At 43.7% G+C, this 6,000-nt stretch overlaps 1 protein-coding gene across 3 annotated transcripts in view; it reads right to left on the reverse strand.

Annotated features, from left to right (window-relative positions):
- LOC146861033 (putative methyltransferase DDB_G0268948) overlaps positions 1 to 5,174 on the reverse strand; it is a 47,561-nt gene extending 42,387 nt beyond the window's left edge. The window contains exon 1 of one of the 3 annotated variants that reach the window (XM_085645038.1): positions 5,089 to 5,174. The gene's annotated coding sequence lies outside the window, so the exon portion shown is untranslated. Of the gene's footprint in view, positions 1 to 2,004; positions 2,026 to 5,088 lie in introns of those variants that run through there. The other 2 variants (XM_085645040.1, XM_085645039.1) reach the window with 2 other exon arrangements.
- Positions 5,175 to 6,000: the final 826 nt, after the last annotated feature.

Here is a 6,000-nt window from a genome sequence, read left to right on the forward strand (position 1 = left end):
TGAGCATTGGTCTGTTATAAACATTGCGATTTGCACAATATTTACTTCTCGCTGGCTACTACTGTACTAATGATATGATGTGCCTTCTCCATAGTCACTGGATATGTTGAAATTCCACATATGAGGGCTTTGCTTTGTGTTCCGCATTGGTCGCTCTCAATATGCTTTTGCTTACGCCGAGCCTTGGTGTCGCCCATCTATCTGAAATGTCTACATCTCCTATCTTTGCTGGTGTTTTAATCTATATGTTTTGATTTAAATCAGCTGTTGTCTGTTAAAAATGTTAATAACCTTTGTATGACCTACTGGCTGCTTCCCTCTGAGTCGTGGTCCCCAACCTAATTTAATGTTTTTATCATGCATATTCACTGTTTTCCAATGTTTTAATACTATGATTTGATTTTTAAGCTGTATTTCTGATGAATTGATAACTCTTAAAATGAATGTTCCTGTTTGAGGGAAACATCTTTTATTGTTAACTTGTATTTTATGCTGTAAATGCTTTTTATGACAAACCTGTTGAAATAAAGAGTTTTTTTTTTTTTTTGATGAGTTCGAGTTGGTAGCAAGAACCGAAGCTGATACTCTGTAGGTTAGCGGGAGGATTTATTTAGCTTTTAGCAGGCATGTGCGAGTGAAAGCAGAAGCTGACAGACAGATCCTACAAGAGAAGAAGTTAGCCAGTAGCTCAGTCCAATTCTAACTGGAATCTCTATCACCCCAGTGTTTCTGCTGTTAGTGTAAGCAGTAGGATGTATTCAGCATCGAGCAGGCACGTACAAGTGAAAGCAGCAGCTGGAAGATAGACCCACCAGGAGCAGAGGTTGATCAATAGCTCAGCCGAATGCTAACTGGAATCTCTGTCACCTCAGTGTTTCATGACATCATCTGACTTCTTAGGTGACAGGATACCACACTCACCTAATGTATTATTAAGTTGTTTGCTCACTGCTGAATGTCCTACTGAAAGGAATGTAGTTGCCATGTTTTCGTTTGGTTGTGACTAGGCTAAGTGTGGCCAACTTGCCATGTGCTCTCTCATTTTTGGGTTGCTTCTGAGAGGAGACTCACTAGTCCCCGTGTATTCCTGATCATATTTGTGACAAAGACCATGGCTGGACCAGTCTGCATGGAAATAACAAAGAACAGAGCTGTCTAGAAGCGGCCACAGAACTGAACTGCTGGAACAAACTAAGGCTGACTGCAACTGGAGTATACAGATGGGATGGAAACTTCCAGTCAGCGTGACAAGATTTACTGACCAGAGCGCCATTACAGGAAGCTAGGGTCTATGCTAGTCCTGGCCAGATACCTGATTGCAGTCAGTACAAGCAATATAGCAATAACGAGCGAGTTGTATAGGTTCATATGTTCATGAGTCTGGCGAGTTTTGAATAATCTTTATTTACAGTGCCTCTGGTGTGGTGGCTTGATTCCCAGCTTCCTGGGCAGTGTTCTAATTTTGATCTGGGACTGAAAATAGCACAGCAAGAATTGCAGCTAATTCTGATTAGTGCTAGTGAAACAAACACGATGGGCCCATTTCACAAAACTATTTGCATACTTAAACTCAATTTAGATGCACAATTGGTTTGATTAACAAACATGAATCCATATCTAGTATTCAAAAAGGTGAATTTACACTTGTAAATAGATTTACTCACAGACACATTTTGGAGTCAGTCAATCGTTCCCCTGGGTTAAGAAAACAGAGTTCTAGTGAGTGAATGCCCTGTTAAGTTTGTATACACCCATTTCCAACTTTTCCCCCCCAGTCCGTTCTAACCAGAAAATGATCAGGTATTTACTTCTTTCAACAGCAGGAGTAAATCGCTTATTACCAGGATTGGAATTGAGAGGCCGCATCACCAGATTTTTGGGGAGTGGGTCTTCAGGAAGAGGTTGGCTATCAGAATATCTTTTGCCAGTGGGGCACTAAAAGAAAGTATAGTGTTACATTTACTCATGCAAGACTGCTTTGGCATAGTCGCAATTGGAACTCACAATAGAATTTCAGGAGTAGTCCTGGCACACTGCGACTGTTGCAGCTTCCCAGACATGCTCATGGACTAATGGTGAATTTGAAAATTAAAAGACTGGTAGAATATTAAATATTTGTGCATCTTAGCTTGCATGTAGAGCTCATTTGCGTATTCTTCCAAGCAGGCCCGCTCTAGGGAAAACAAACAAATACATGGCAAATAAATATATAAATACAATCCACAACAGCCGAGTATGGCCTCTTGCAGTGACGGCTGGTGACATTTGAAAGTGGTGAGGCGTAAAATTGTCATATTGCACTATGGCACACAAGTGTAGCGTGCGCCGAACAGCCTACGGGGGAATCTGGATGGTTCCCCCCCCCCCTCCCCTCCGAGAAAGTGGAGTGAAAAGAGAATGACAGACTGAATAAAGGGTTGCTGTAGAGAAAGAGGTAGCAACAGAGGAGGAAGGTAGAGAGGCAACTTAGGAGGAACCCACAAGGGAAAAGAAGGGAGGTGGAGAGGTGAGGCCGTGAATAAATGTTAGGCAAATTGAGAGGTTAGCTTGTGAGTGGAGTGGGGTACAAAGATGAGAGTAAGTGAAGTGAGGAAGAGAGAGAAATGAGATGGAGGTGGTGAGTGAAAGTGTGGGGGATGAAGGGTGGCGAGAGGTGAGGTAAAGTGAGATGAAAAGAGGAGAGTTAAAGGAAAAGAGGAGAGTTAAAGGAAAAGATGAGGGTGAGAGAGAGGTGAGGCAGTGAGATGGGAACAGTGCGCTGAGGTGCAAAGAGAATAGTGACACTGTGAGGTCATGATAGTGAATAACAGAGGGGTCAGGTACATAGAAGTGTACCTGTGAGAGGTGAGGGTTGCTGTAGAGATGTGAGACAGAGGTAAGCTAGGAGTGGGACATCAAGATGTAGAGAGCGTGGGTTAGAATACATGAGGCAAAGTAAGGACAGAGGTGTGAGACAAAGATCGGTGAGGGCAATCCTTAAATAAGCTCCTAAGTTTCTAGGGGCAAAAGTCAGTGAAATATCCTATTTGCATAAAACATTTTGTGGATTTATAGTTTTTGCAAATAACTCATATGGTGGGCTAAATAAACCATGTTTTATGTATTTGAATGACCGCCCTTCTTGAAGCCCACTTACATACATTTATCCAATTCAGATTACTGTGCCATTCATCAAGAGATGTAAACATTTAACATTTTCAATTCAGTTACTGTGTATTCCAGATAAACAATGAAAAGCTTCAAATATCACAGGGCTTCAGTCACACGTGGAAAACTCAGGCTAATTTGAGCAAGCGCACACAGTGTTTCTTCATAAATTACAAAATAGTCCTCACATGGCATTTATAAAGGTGCGCCTGTAATCCTGTTATTGGACACCTGACTATGGGCCTCATGTAGGTAGCGTACCAGTTACCACTTCTTAAATACCGAGCCGTACCGACTCGGTATTTAAGAAGTGGTAACTCGTATGTAGGTAATGAGTCGGTAATTTTTACCGATTCGTTACTAGTCGGTAATTACCGAATCGGTATTTACCGATTCGGTAATGAGGCATACCTTCCCATTGATGGGAAGGTATGCCTCATTACCGAATCGGTAAATACCGATTCGGTAATGGGGGGAACACAGGCAAGGGTGGCAGGGTGTCACATTGACACCCTGTTGCACCCCTGATTCGGCCATGTGTGCACATGTGGCACACATACATGCCCTAAGGGCATGTATGTATGCCACATTGCACACTGCTACGCGCGTGAAAATGCATTTACACATACATTCATTATTTACCACCAACTATAAGTTGGTGGTAAATACCGACTCATAAACACACACACACACTCCCCCTACATCTCGATTTTGCTTTCGGAATTTACCGAATCGGTAAAATTACCGATTCGGAAAAGTTACCGATTCGGTAACATTACCGATTCGGTATTATTACCGAATCGGTAATTTTACCGATTCGGTAAATTCCGAAAGCAAAATATGTCCCCCTACATACCAATGGCCAAAATACCGGTCGGTAACGGTATAATTACCGAAAATCGGCCGTTACCGACCGGTATTTGGCTACCTACATGAGGCCCTATATCTTTTCCTTCTCTTGAAGGAAGCTATTGACCTCCAGTTTGAAAATTATTATTTTTCCTGCAATAGCATTTCTTGCTGGCAAGTTTACTCGAGTGTTTTGAGTAACTGAAAACACAACAAAACAAAACGGCCTCTGCAAGTAAGAGGTCACACATCAGCATAGAGAGTCTCTCCCCACCCCCATTAAGCTAAGACTCTCTGTTTCTAGGGTAGCCAAGAGGTGATATCGGGCTGACTAAAGAGAGTCAAGTTCCAGCCGCCTTGTCATGCAGAACTGGGAAATCGCCCATTCACACCTACTCTTCAGCCACAGGCAGGAAATAGAAACGCTCACCTCACACTTCCAAAGGATGGGGGTCTTACGTGGAGGATGGGGCACTGACTGGGCCGAAGATAACTAACACCAGTGTAACAAAAATTTCACTCAGGTTTATTGCCAAGTCTGACAGCATCAATATACATGTTGATGAGAGCACAGTCCTGTGTTTAAAAAATAATTTCTTTAAAAATGAAACCCCAAATCTGTTGTTTTTTGTGCCATAAATCTTGTAATATCACCGCCACCGAGCTCCGATTTTTCCTGCCGATATCGGCAGACTCGCGGTTGCTCTTGGGCGCATGCGAAGCTCCCCCATGGACTTATACACTTTCATATTATTATTTTTTTAGTAAAAGGAGCTATCCGTCTTAGCGCAGCAGGTCCCCGTGCTGGGGAGCAGGAAGCAGGACAGAGCTTCGTGACACGAAGGGGCGCGCTTTAATGCATAGCCTAAACAAGCCTTGGCTGCATCTTGGCAAGGGCGCGGGAGATAGCTGACCGAGGTGACGCTCTGAAGAGCACGCTCTGTTTGCTTTAAGGGAACATGCAGCAGGTTTGGGCTGATGAGCCGGCCACTGAGGGGGAGGGTTGCGTGGGGGTTATCGAGCGAGGGGCACGGTGACGGTGGCGGGGGGGGGGGGGGGGGGGGTAGTTTAAAAAAAAAAAAGAAAACTTACCTGACGGCCCGCGCTGCCGGTCCCACGCCACCTCTAGTCCTGCGCAGTAACAGACATGCTCACTCCCCCCCCCCCCCCTGTAGCCAATCACAACAATGGCAGCGTTGTGATTGGTGCAGAGTCCGGGGCAGGCCCTCTTGTCCTCTATTCCTCAACGTTAAAGGCACTGCCTGATGGGAAATAACTCACATTGCTCTCGCTTTTGGTGAACATTGTGACATGATCTCTTCATCATCATCGTTGGTTATTCTCTGTACTGTCACTTAACGTTTCCCCAATATGTATTTCTTTGTTTATACCAATACCTATAAATTACGTAATAACAATAGTGGAAAAGGGATGTTGCAGCTTTCAGTGTGTAGCAGATAAATGCACTTTCAATCATTTATTTCCTGACAGGTGATTAATGGTGCCCAGAAGCAGCAGTGACACATGTCTATTACTAAACTAATCCAAGAAAAATACTAACATGATTTCAACATATGCATGGACTGGTTTTCATGCAATTAAAGCACTCCAGGCAGGGTTAGTCAGAAGCTTTTTCATCTTCAACACTAACTGTTGTGTCTTTAGTTGGTGGTAAGACCCCAAGCTGACACTCTGTAGGTTAGCAGGAGGATGTATTTAGGGTCCAGCACGCGGGCCCAAGTAAAAGCAAAAGCTGACAGACAGACCCCACTAGAGCAGAAGTTAACCAGTAGCTCAGCCCAATTCTAGCTGGAATCTCGTATCACCCCAGTGTTTCATGATATCATCTCACAGCCTAGGTGACAGGACCCACACTAACCTGATATAAGTTATTTGCTCACCGCTGAATGTCCTACTAAAAGGAATGTAGCTGCCATATTTTCTTTTGCATGTGACTCGGCTTTCATCCTCTTAAAGTCTAGAGAGGGGCTTATATTTACATGC

This window comes from Triturus cristatus, chromosome 3_1, assembly GCF_964204655.1.
Source record: "Triturus cristatus chromosome 3_1, aTriCri1.1, whole genome shotgun sequence".
In the NCBI taxonomy this organism is placed as follows: domain Eukaryota; kingdom Metazoa; phylum Chordata; class Amphibia; order Caudata; family Salamandridae; genus Triturus; species Triturus cristatus.